Source organism: Ornithodoros turicata, chromosome 6 (assembly GCF_037126465.1).
Source record: "Ornithodoros turicata isolate Travis chromosome 6, ASM3712646v1, whole genome shotgun sequence".
Classification (NCBI taxonomy): domain Eukaryota; kingdom Metazoa; phylum Arthropoda; class Arachnida; order Ixodida; family Argasidae; genus Ornithodoros; species Ornithodoros turicata.
In genome coordinates this window covers 62,685,495-62,699,129 of record NC_088206.1, presented here as the reverse complement: position 1 = coordinate 62,699,129, position 13,635 = coordinate 62,685,495, and the positions used below count along the sequence as shown (strand labels likewise).

The 13,635-nt window shown below is 47.1% G+C and overlaps 1 long non-coding RNA gene and 2 pseudogenes across 1 annotated transcript; all 3 read left to right on the top strand.

The window, feature by feature from the left end:
* LOC135396932 (uncharacterized) lies at positions 1 to 11,202 on the top strand. Its single transcript, XR_010423564.1, has 2 exons — positions 1 to 323; positions 10,184 to 11,202. It is a non-coding gene; the product is annotated as an uncharacterized LOC135396932 (long non-coding RNA).
* LOC135399350 (U2 spliceosomal RNA) lies at positions 9,926 to 10,107 on the top strand (annotated as a pseudogene).
* On the top strand, positions 11,107 to 11,283 carry LOC135399352 (U2 spliceosomal RNA; annotated as a pseudogene).
* Positions 11,284 to 13,635: the final 2,352 nt, after the last annotated feature.

Genomic DNA, 13,635 nt, shown 5'->3' with positions numbered 1-13,635 from the left:
CCCTCTTTCTGGTGAACCGGCGCACATCGCCCATACGCATGCTTCTTTTCGTCTTTCTGGTAAACCAGCGCACGTCAATGCACACCACCTATATCATATATAAGCTGACAGCGCACTTCTGACCTCAAAAGTTTGCACCCAAACCGCTTTCTCTCCCTTGCCAATCGCAAAATTTCAGCTGGCAACTATGTAAGCCTAGCGCCGCCATGTTTAAAACGCGATCCCGTGATCTTTCGTCCCGCCCGCCATGTTTAAATTTGCTGCGTGTCTTCTTGTGAAGACGAGACGTGCACGTCCGGCGTAGAGTGCAGTTGACACAAGCGGTGAGTCTCGAAGTGCATTCGATATGCATTTTTTTAATGTCTTGTGTTGTCTTGATGGTGTATATAGAGCTCGTTGCTTCATGTACGACTTGGAAGTAGCCGCGTGGTGGGTGTACTTACGACGCAGTCTGTGGCGTCTGTACAGCGACGTGCACAAAATAAGTAATTTAGGTCACCAGCAGTGTGTAATCTGCTACACAATGAGAGAATATTGTTTATAAAGCATCGTATTGCTGCACGGCAACAAATCGAAAGCAGTTTCCGCGGAATCGCATTTCAGCACAAAACGACATGCCACTCACCTGACAGAAACATCCTATGTGTTTTGAATAAGTCTATTGGGTTTTGAGGCTAGTTTTAATGTCAGTCTATAAAAAACAAAATTGCAATGTAAAAGTACAAAGTAATAAAGTACGTCACCCATTATTGGTTCTCCGCTGTCTGTCTTCTGGAAACCTAATGGTCAGGGATTTCAACTCACCCGCGTAATAGTACTCATATGTATGGTCAGACTTGTCGAAGCTCTGGTATAACATATTTTCAAAATCAACCACCACAAACCATGGCCTGCACAAAGGGGTTTGCGAGCATGGCAACATTGGCAACCTCAAAGTGTGCCTCTGTATGTGCCCCGCAGTTAAACACGTCACATAGTGAGGTATACCCAGGCCCATGTGTGAATCGTCACAGTTTACGCTGCCAAACATGGCAACAAGAACACCACATGTAACAGCAGATGAGACAGCGATCCTGCTTGAGCCATTAAGAAGCTACAAGGGCATATATTACGGAGCGCGAACACTGATCGTGTGTTGATCAAACTAAAAGGTAGCTCAGTGACAGGCTATCCAAAGGCATGCCTTCTGTGCTTGCGAAAGAAAGTCTGAAAGGGAAGGATTGTTTGAAATAGAAAGGAAGGAGGGATTGAAAAGGAAAATAGTACATAAAAATTTGGTCCTTAAACTGATTCCTGCTGCGCTGTAGCATCTGTCCTGCAGCAAGCAGTGTAACAGGCTGACAGATGTGATGTGTGGGTGCCCCAAAGACCTTTTAAAAGAAACGCTGTCATGTGTTGTCACCAACTCCAGGGCGACTCGCTGAGAAAGCCGACACACTCAAGCTGCCTGGGTAAATGGCAACAGATAACTTGGACCTCGGCACGGTAGAGAGTGAGGAGACAGAAGGTTAAAAAGCGATAAAAACCGGGCTGTTTGGTGGTACATTTAAAAGCGATAAAACCCCAGTGCAGGGGACACAAAGCGACAACACAGACGAAGCACTGCTAGAAATCAGCTAGAACACTTTACTACGGCAGGTGAAAATATACGCAAGAGGGACAAAGTATAGAGGTGAAAATATAACATGAAAACAATAAAAAAGCCACGATACATATCTCCGCTTCCGGCGATGTAGTCCTCTTCAACATCTAGTGCTTTATCGTCCTGTGATGCTACTGCATGCGATGACTTGTTGGTGCTCCCTCGATGCTGTCGCAATCAACACGCAGACACAACACCAGCACCATGTTTTGTCTCAGTACATTGCACATGTCCCCTCGCACAGTTCTTGCACACCAGCCTGAAGTGGGCACCCTGACCACAGCCGTCTCAACCCTGTGGCCACACCATGCTAAATACCCCGAACATCCCCGTGTCCTATTTTAGGCGTTTTCTTTTTGTCTCCGATTCCCCAAATGTCTGGCGTCTTGCGAGTCTTTCACGTTTCCTGATTGTGTATATATTTACTCCACGTATTGAGTCCGGTGAATTATCGCGCCTCACCTTACACCCTTTGAAACTGATTTACTGCACTCTGAAACTTCGACAGTACTCTTCGGACCACAAACATTCCCATAGTCAACCGCAGACCCCCCATGAACCCGAGACTATTGGTATGTCGCTCTTCACACAGTTACAGTGGAGGGCACACTAAATATATGGCCTCCGAAAGAACACATGTTCAGGCCATTCCATTCGATAACAAAGACATATGTCTGTATGGTGTTTCTGTCCACTAACACATGGACAACAGAGAAACTACTTTGGGTCCCTCTCCTTTTTGGAAGAGGTTGGCCATCTGCTTCACAACTAAACAGGTGTAGCCTCAAACACACGGCAAGCCAATAATTTGAATCTCACAAATATGAGAGCTTCATCGAATTTTTTAGAAATTTTTATTACGGTTTTCTATACTTATTAGAGCCTCATCACACCTAATCTGAGAGATTTTTGACACGCTCGCACGAAGGTCTTCCGGCATCGTATGCATCATGTTTTTTTTCTGCTATTAATCAAAAACTCTGCTATCAGAGATACCTACTGAACTATTGGACTAAAATATGATCATGCTTAGCAATTTGAAATTTACTGCTCGAAAATATGTTGTGCTGCTCTGTCATTTCTTGTCTGAACAGCTGGCACTGTAGGGACATTGCCTCGGGACTTTGCCATCTCCAGTAATGGGTTGTTAGCACAGGAGATAATTCTACTGTAGGAAAGCTTCGTCTTTTGCCACAAGACTCCACTTTAAAACAAATATGGTTGAGTGTCGTGGGCCTCTTGACACCGGCAGGGCACCCAGGGGCAGACCGGGGGGGGGGGGGGGGGGGGGGTTCGAATGTCCTGACCACTGCCTTCATTTCTGTCTAGACCTGGACCCTGATAAATACTAGACACATGTGCAATCCTGATTGGTGCCTTTACCTTTACACTACATGTGGACATGCCTTCACATAGCAATTTCTATGCAGACAGAGTTATTCGCACCGTAGCTTACAAATGAACAGGTTTACACGCACTAACAACTTTAATGTTAACAAATTATGTTCAAATGATGTACAATTGTAGGATTGGTGATTCTGTGGGATCTGCTTGTATCGATCATTTATGGGTAATAAATGTTGGTGTAGTGATTCCTTAAAATTAGTAAGTGAAGTAGCATGAGTGAAGCGAGTGCCGAAGTTGTTCAAACCAGTTGGGATAAGGGATTGTTGGTTCCATAGTTGGCGCTAATTGAAGCAGTTTTGTAATTTGGGTGATGGCCACGGAAGCAGAAGTCACAGCACTGTTTACATAGATGCCTAATTTCTACATAAGCATATCTTCTGTTAGTATGCAAGAGTACTGAAACAGGTTGGACGTGTTTCTTACATGTAGAAAACATTGCAAAACATGACATGTATGAAAAGTTTAATGATAGTTCATGGATTGGAGTGAGGAGCATACAACACAAGATTCATTACATATTTTTGATACTGGTCCTTCCTGTTTTGTCCCTGACAGGTGAATGTTCACAGAATTTTAATTTTTCCCAGTAACGTTAGCAGTAGTCTACAGACAGTGTAACAGACACTGTAACAAAGTTGCCTGAGGGAATGGGTTGCTACCACTGTCCCAATATTATTAACCTGGTGTAACCCGAAGAACAGGACAAAAAGGTTTAAAGCTCTGATGCCAGTACAAACACATTATGCTGCACAGGAGCCGAAATTCATGTATAATCGCATACCAAGGAACAACAATGCACCTCTGTATAAAATATTCGCAACTTCCGACTTTTAGGTTTACGATCGCCTCGATTTGTGTGCTGCAACATTATTTCTGTTGTACTGAAGTTAATATGACCTTAATCGCATTTTGTACGGAATGCTCAAGGCAGTGTAAGATACACCCCACTTGCACGGATATGGGCTCAGTCACCACTTTTACTGTGTGGAGGACAGATTGTGTGGCACCACTCTACAGGGGCACGGTTGGATATTTGGTCGTAATAATGAAAGCTACATAGTAACCGGCCATTAGTATTTGACCCTCGGCATCACAATGCATTTCCGTGCGACCATTGTTAATTTCTAATCGTTTTGAGGAGGAGGCGGAAGATTTCGAATGAACCCCATGCTTTTGGGAGAAATGCGTACCAAGTGGCGCCATGAAAGACCAGAGTTTATATGCATCAAAAATATATCTGATGTTTCAGACAATGTACGTACATACTACATACCATGACGGCAAGTTCGCCTGTGTACTTCCAACATGGCGTTTGCGCCAACGTCGTCTGCTCGCGATGATCGCTTCCCTTCCGGGGCATTCCTCGACGACTGCCCGTGTGTAATCGTGAATTGGGTTAATAGTAATTTCCTATTTATTGTCGCTAATCCTATTATATCTATGATGACCGTCTGGGAGGGATACTTACTTCGGAGTACACCTCCCTCCATCGCCTCAATGGTGTATACCGACGAGCTCGTTGGTGGCTCTTGAGAGATGTGAGATATCGTTCGGTATGGTGGAGCGTTATCCAAAAGACTATGCCTGATTTATATACAGATAATCTATTTGGCTTAATTGCTTTATAAGTACGGATTAACATTTTGTTTCCACGGAGGCGATTTGCGGTAGATGGGGTGGGGAGCGTTCTCATGGAGAACCATTTGAATGGGCGCTGGGTCAGGTGGACGTTAGTAAATGTACGTATAGATGAGGATACGATAATAATATATATAATTTGAGCAATAAACAAGCAGCAAGTATGATATTGTTTCCGTTTGGTGAAGCAGGATGGCCCATACGCGTGTACGGGCGGTAACTTCATTGGGGGGGTCGCTCGCTCACCCGAACGTTTTACATACAAGATTTGATGGCGTGCGATTTTCACAAGTATGTCGTTATCGCTTCTCGGCCTTTTGGCTAAGATCAAAGTGTAAGCTGAGATCAAAGCCTGAGGCCTGAGCGTGGTTGACAACGAGTGCACCTTCTGCTGTGCACCGTCCTTTTAAGGACGTCTAGCGTGTCACGCCGAGGACAAGGCCCTAATACGGGTTTGGTTTATCGCCCCCTGTCCAGAGCACCCACGTCTCGCTACAGGCTTGTCTTCCGAGGGCTGCTTTGGCAGTTTGGTTTTATTGCCCCCTCGAGATGATACTGCCAGACAGGTGGTGCTAAGTAGGTAGCGTGCTACCTACCGCCCTTTTGAGGGCGTTGAGTACCTGCAGAGGGAGAGCCCAAGTGGTCTTCCCAATGCAACCTGCCAACAGGGTGCCGCTCGGCTGCCCTGCCATCGTCCAGGAGGAAGCGGGTGCATGCCCATACCACCACGGGAGCTCCCAGGACCACGACAACGGAGGCCCCACCCCACTGCACCTAGGGCAGGACCCCTGCGGCCCCTTACAGCCGCAGCCTCGTAGCCCCTTACACTACGAGGAAGGGCCGGCCGCTATGCCCTCTATGAGGGCACCGTTCCTTGAAACCCTGTCCCAGGACTACGAGACCGGAGTCTCCATCCCACTGCACCCAGGCCAGGACCCCTGCGGCCCCTTACACCCGCAGCCTCGTAGCCCCATACACTGTGAGGAAGAGCCGGCTTCTACGTCCTCTATGAGGACACATGTCCTTGAACCCCTGTCCACCTCTGCACCACTAACCATGGGAGACAGTCGCTGCGAAGAGTCACCGGAACCTGAGACACAGCATGGAGCATCCCCAGGACCAGGCAGAGAAGCCCCACAGCCAGAGAGGGAAGAGGCTACACTCACCATCTCCTTCCCAGTCCCGGACTACTTCATCTGTACAGAAGCGGAATGCACAAGACGCTTCAAGGCTGCATCATGGACATCGCAAAGTGCATCACTGAAACGCCACCTGGAAGCTGAACATAGCGTCCGTATCCGCACGGTAAAGCACCGCTGCTGGAGGTGTGGCTTAGTGCTTGGCTCCCGTCCAACCCAACACAAGAGCCAGTGCACGGCTCAGCAAGACCCAAGTGCCAGAGAACGCGCATTGTTCGCGTTCAAATGCAACCACTGCCCCGAGACCTTCCCTTCTAAAAAAGGGCTACAGAATCACCTAATGTGGCACAGGAGAAGTACAGAGCGCGCACGGATACGCACACTCCAGCGCCCTCCGCACGAGCCGTCTGATTCATCAACAAGTGGCATCACACCTCTGTACAGAGCCGATTCGACCACACCCAGCCCACTAAACACGACCACCGAGGGCGACCATGCCGATGTGTCACGCGATACTGTCCCCGCCACCGAATTTGTAGCACCATCCTGCCGCGACTGGCCGCCTTCGCCTTCGGAACCACTGAATGCCGAGCTGTCCTACTCCGCTGCATCAAACGAACCCTGGAATAACCTAGAGTCTGCCCGGGAAACTGCGACAGAAGAACGCAACGAAGCCTGCAGAGCAGCCCTGGCCCATCCTGATGACCCCCTAGTATCTTTGGACAGCGAAATTAGCAGCACGCCTTTGGACTGCGAAATCAGTGGCACGCCTGCGGCAACAGAAACCAGAATGGCACCATCGAATGCGCAAGTCTCCTCGCCACTGATATCAGCCCCTGAACCCATCTCGGGAGGATGGAATGACACCCTACGCTGTAGACAGCAAAGCCCTCTCCGCCACTCAGAGGATGTCTGCGAAGCAGAGACCGGTGACCTAGGAGGAGAACTGGCTCCTACACCAACTGTAGAACACGAACCAAGCCAACCAGACAGTCTGTGCGAAGAGGAGACCAGTATCTCGGGCGGAAGCATCCTCCGAGCGTCTGCCGTAGAACAAGAACCTCTACTACGAAATGGCGACACCTATGCCTTGTCTTCACACCTAGCAGCACTGCGCAGCCTGGAGCAGCTACCGGTGGACAATGCAACATGGAGACAGATAGAGGAAGCACTTGAGGGCGCGACTAACACAGTGTCTGAACTCGTGAGGCTGCCACCAGCCAGGGAGGGTGTGCGTCGCCAGGTGAATGCCAGCAATCCAAAAGAAATCCAAGCCCTCTACAGGAGAAATCGACGACAAGCAGTACGACTCATCACGGACGGCCCTCCTTCCCTCTGTGAGGTCGGGATGGCAGACATAACACGGTTCTTCCAGGACGCGTGGAGCCCAAAAGAACCTAATGAGAATGCGGAAATTCGAAGACCCAGAGCCGATGTGGAAATAGGTCTGAGCCGGTTTACCCCGGAGGAAGTCAATAGACGCCTGAAAAAATGCGAGAACACGGCACCAGGCGACGACCGTCTCACATACAAGCACTGGCGCTGCGCGGACCCCGACTGCCGTTTCTTAGCTGCCATCTTCAACCTCTGCATCAAACACCGCAGGATTCCCACGAGCTGGAAGACAACCCGCACTATCCTGATACACAAGAAAGGTGACCGCCAAAATCTCTCGAATTGGAGGCCCATATCACTCGGTCGGACTATAGGAAAGCTGTACACTGGGTGCCTGGCCACACGCTTGCAAGCCTGGTTACTGGATAACGATGTCTTATCACCATGTCAGAAGGGGTTTCTTCCCTACGATGGCGTACTTGAGCACAACTTTGTGTTACAAGAACGACTTGACCTCGCCAGAACAACACGAGAAGAACTGTGCCTCGGCTTTCTGGACTTCGCTAACGCATTCGGATCTGTTCCGCATCGAAGCCTGATCCAAGCCGCCGAAGCGTCAGGAGTTGGCCCGACATTCTGCGAAATCCTTGAGGACCTATACAAGGAGAACCAGGCAACAGTGATGTGCAGCGAGGGAATGACACCGCTGATACCAGTTGATGCTGGAATTCGCCAAGGTTGCCCACTAAGTGGGCTGTTATTCAACTTGGTAATCGACCCCCTGGTGCGGCAGATCCAAGGAACAGACGACAAGCACCGCATACTGGCGTATGCAGACGACATCACCCCAATGGCAAGCACCCCTGCAGAGCTTCAGCAACAATTGGATCTGATAAATCAGCTTGCCACAGGAATTGGACTAACACTTAACCCTTCCAAGTGCCGCACGATGCACATGTCGGGGAAACAGCCAGTGGGACTCCGTGCAACACAGTTCTTCATCGCGGACACACCAATACGACCTATAGCGGAATTCGAAGCATTCACATACCTAGGGAGACCTGTAGGCTTCAATCCCCTCTCGGAGAAATCCACGGTGGAGGATGCTGTGGAACTTGGCCAGAAGATACTCGGCTCAGCACTTGCACCATGGCAAAGACTGGACGCGTTGAAAACGTTCCTATACCCTGGCCTGAACTTCGCTATGCGGATGGGATCCCACACCAAAAGTGAATGGAAGCGGCTTGACGAATCCCTCCGACCCCTTATTCGGCGGACCCTCTACCTCCCAAACTCTGCGGCCACCGACTACATATATGGGAGTACACATAAAGGGGCTTGTGGCATCCCTATTGCAGCAGAACTGAGTGATGCTGCACGAGTTGACACAGCTTTTAAACTACTAACGTCAAGGGATCCAGCCACCCGCTCACTAGCTGGGAAAGCAGTTGAAACCACAGTCAGTAAGCGACTACGTACCATGGAGCCCGTCACGCAGGATCTTCTCGGACGTTACCTCTCTGGGGACAATGAAAATGACTTCCGAAGCCCGTCCAGCGGACTCAAAACAGTGTGGACTGAAGCCCGGAAAGCCTCATCCCGTCTTGATGTGATGTGGACCTTCAGCGCGGACGGCCCGGAACTGCAAAGGAATGAAGCAACCATCCCACCCAGAAGACGCACCAAGGTGATCAGCACACTACGGCATCAACTACAAGAAGAACGGGATAGGCGGCTTACTTCCCTCGCCAACCAGGGCAAGGTCATGGAATGTGTCGCTCTTGACAGGTCAAGCTCCCACTTCATGCGCTCTGGACAGTTCACAAGATTCGCCGACTGGCGCTTCATTCATCGGGCCCGCCTCAACCTCCTCCCCCTCAACGGAGCCCGGCCCTGGACACAGGGTGACAAACGATGCAGACGCTGCGGCACACAGCCCGAGACCCTACCCCACGTCGCCAATCATTGTATGCGGTATTCGGCTGCGTATACCAAGCGTCACAACACTATAGTTGAGCGAGTGAAACGGGCATCACAGAACAAGTACAACGTGATCAGTGAAAATCAGGTTGTGGGTAACACCGGACTTCGGCCAGACCTGGTTGTGTCAAGAGGAGAGGAAGCAATAGTCTACGACGTGACCATAGTATTCGACAACCGCCCGGAGGCTCTGCAAGCGGCTCGACGAAACAAAGAAGAAAAGTACCTACCTGTGAAGGAGAGCCTGCAAAGGAGATATCACCGAGTGCATATCGAGGCAGTGGTCATCGGCAGCCTTGGTAGCTGGGATCCAGCCAACGACCGCGGACTCAAACGCCTCTGCTCAAGAGAATACCTCAAACTAATGAAAAAACTCTGCGTAAGTGAGGTGATCTCCTCTACAAGGGACATTTATAGCACGCACATTACTGGTGTGTAAGGAGTACATTTGGACCAGACAACAGCGAGGTACCCCTGAAAATACTACCATCGACACAGTTGTGACTGGAACTGCAGCACACAAATATTGTGAATACCGTAAAAACAAACAGTGTAAATAATCATGTAAATATGTGTATACTATCGTAAATAATCTTGTAAATAGGTGTAAATAATCGGTGTAAATAATAGGTGTAAATAATCTTGTAAATAGGTGTATACTATTGTAAATAATTGTAAAATAATGTATATAATTGTAAATAATGTTTCAAACTCACTAATAAAACCAATTCTGTTCTTATCTTAGTATTGCTGCATGTATTGATTGTATGTATGTATGGTGCCAATTACTGGCATATTTTTTCCCAATATATATCTGTTCTTATCAGCTTAATATCTGATACGAGTCCTATTTGGACTCAAGATATTAAACTTATTTTTGGAATGCGGCGGAGTGCTTGAAGCTTGCTTCACCTCTGCCACGGGTTGGCCCGGTATTGCAGTACCTCCGGGATCGGCCCACTCCCCTCATGGGGAGACCATAAATAATAAAAAAATAGAAGCATCATGTAAAGAAATATAATTATCACCTTTTTATTTTCAGAGTTACTCACACATGTCACATCAGAGTCAGCAATCTGGCTTGCCCACAGCGCTCAATAAAATTTGCCTTCAATCCTGTGATGGTGGCAAGATTCCAAATGACATTTGCAACGCAACTCTGAAACCCAGAAAAGCCTCACGAGAAACAATTGCTGTGAGACTGCAACAGCATCTGCCAGTTAGAGAGGCTACATCGCTTTGGAGTTTCCCGGTGGAACTCCTGTGTGATGTGTGGCACAGTCGAGACACATTGCCATGCCCTTTTTGACTGCATTAACGTTGCATCTATGTGGAGGTTGGTGGCCATGCTTTATCACCTGCCTGCCTGCAGTAGCATACAGTACAGTACAGGTGCTTATAACCTCATCCCTGTGCAAGAATGGAAGCGGCCCGCTTTCATGCTGCTAGTGGCAGAGATCACCTACCAATACTGGACAGCAGAGACGAACCGGTGTGTACGGTTTGCAGCCAGTGACGCTTGTAAGTGTTCTTCTTGTCAGAATTTACAACCCTCGGTTACGAACAATTTAGGAGGTGTCGGAAAAGCCACTGGAATGCGTTCGTGCTTGCCAATGGCAAAATCATCTTCAATTTTTGAAAGAAAAAAAACAGGATCAAAAGACTGGGTTTGTGGGGACCCTCCCGCAGTGAGCTCCCTCCAACTACTGTGTGAATGTATTATGCGACCGTGGTTACAGTGATACATAATCTGCGATACTTATTCATCAGTCAGATCTTTTGGGTTCTACATAACCATCGGAGTGCAAGTGCAGTGATCTCCACTGTGCAGTGTTTGTGAACAGATTTCTATACATTCATTCGGATGCTTGTGTTCATGTCTCAAATTTGTCCATGTAATGTCCCAGTCCCCTTGATTGTTTTGTCCAAGTTTTGTACTGCAGGCATGTTGTCTCTAAGTTTTAAACAGTTCATTATTCTCAGTAAACATCTGTTCTTATCAGCTTAGTATCTGATAAGAGTCCTATTTGTACTCAAGATATTAAACTTATTTTTGGAATATGGCGGAATGCTTGAAGCTTACTTCAACTCTGCCACGGGTTGGCCGGGTATTGCGGTACCTTCGGGGTCGGCCCACTCCCCTGATGGGGAGACCATCAATAATAAAGAAATAGAAGCATCATGTAAAGAAATATAATTGTCACCTTTCAGGTGTGGCATGTCACATCAAGTACATCACATCACAGTCAGACTTGCTCGCTCCCAATACCTTGCCCAACCCAATGCAGGGAGTCTACAGATAATGAAAAAGCAGAAATATTAGTTGTTTCCACTAATTTCCACCTTTCACTTCTTTGCTCCAAGCCCGATCCCAATCATTGTCCGTGATCACCCACAACGTTCGCTCACCCTTAGGTCCATTTCACGATTAATTGCAACAGGGTTATGCTCGGGTCATGCTCACTCTCACGTTGATATATGCAAGCACCATTGACATTATATTGGAGCTTACTTTAATGACATACACACACATAATAGGATATGTGTGCAACAAAATATAAGGATGTGTCTATATCACATAGAAACGTGTGAGAAATAGGTATTGCATATTAGGTGATTTAGATGCGAAGCGGTTATGGCTAAAATGCCTTAGAGTTGAAGAAAAGGATAATACTAGATGCCATGCGCAGACAGGGTGGTGCCCTGGGTTAAAATCCTGGTACCAGCTGTGCTGTGAGGAAGTTTTTTTGGTGTTCCTCAGGAAGCTTTAAAGCAAATGTTGGCATGGATCCCCCTAGCAACATGCCACCACACTGGCAGGCAGAGCATGAGGCAACGACACTACACCAACCAATCAACCAAAGCTGGAGCCTGCTGCTCGTATTTATTTTGTGGAATTTTTATTTTTGTTTATTTGCACATACTGTCAATCCACCAGGGTCAAATCCATCAAAACGGGTGAGCACGAATAATGCGGTACGAAGCACTGTACAATAGATGAGCACTGTAGCTCTCAGCAGATAACAGTGTATGGGAATGCAGTATGCATTTGTAATGTTTGTTATGCGAGGATGTAATTACTGCACATTTAAAGAGAGTGTTTAGATCACATTTGACACGAGGCAAGATACCACTACAACAGGTGCAGACCGAGATGGTGGTCAACTTCCAACAGCACGCACACCCATCAGAGCAAGCAGTGGAAGTGAAAGCCCGACATAAACGTGTATGGGAAAGACACTGTACAACATAAGTTGCGACATTTCAAATGACATCCGACTCCGAGGCCTCACGTAGACACGCGCATACCAGAGAAGAAAGCCCGCAAGCAGGTTCCGCCCCCCCCCCCCCCCCAACCATCTAGGCAACAGTTCATTATTTTATTATACCCTCCAAGCCTCGGAGGCATTACAGAGGGGAGTGTGTACAGGAAATTACAAAAGGAAAAATGACAAACGGCACGTATGATACAGAAAATCAAACACACACACACACACAAATCAAACTAACGCTTTAATAAATCGCTAACATAACATAGCATAAATCACTAACGCTTATTGATGGTGAGTGAGGAGACGGTCATATACAGGTTCGATGAACCTATTAGTATCAACAATTAATGTAATACAGCATCTACCAATGTATGGGGTATGAATGATTCGTTTTGTTGATTCATTCGTGCCCGAGAACAGCCACAAGGGCCTTGGTGTTGGTGCACATAAAGAGAGGCAGGGAAATAGCAATTACCACAGTGCAAATACCACAAGTACATCCAAAACACGCAATGTACAACATAACGCAACACAATACCGTAACACCGTACACCACAATACAATACAACATAGTGAGTATTCGCAAATAAACATTGAGTGAATTAATGAAAATGATTTAAATCGTGACAGTACAGGTAGCAACCAGTAAGTAAAAGAGGACAGAATAGAGAATCAATAGAGAATACAGGTAGCCACAGTGTGCTAGGCTATTACACAGGTAACCAGAGTGCACTAAACTATGATAGTACTAACAATGATAACAGGTAGCCACAATGCGCTAGGCTATAATACTAACAATGATAATACTGTGATAACATGGGTACCCAAAACACACTAAACTATATGATACACATGAGGTAATGTCACACTTGATTGTCATGTGGGAAGTAGAGAACACGTCACATGATGTGTGTACAAAGTTCAGCATCATCTGGCAACACGTTAGGGCATCATTTAGACAGAAGTTACGCACGTAGAAACATTGTGGTGTTGACTCATAGTACCAGTACAACAACTAAAGTTAATACAGCTGAGGACAGGGATGCATAAATACACTTTTGGGGTATTTAAATATAAATACAAAATACTACATGCTCTCATGTATTTAAATACTGCCTATAAATACTTTATGATGAAAGTAATTAAATACAAAATAAATACATTATGACAGTACTTAAATACTGTAACTACTTCCGTAAATACATTGAGCCGTCTAGGCACA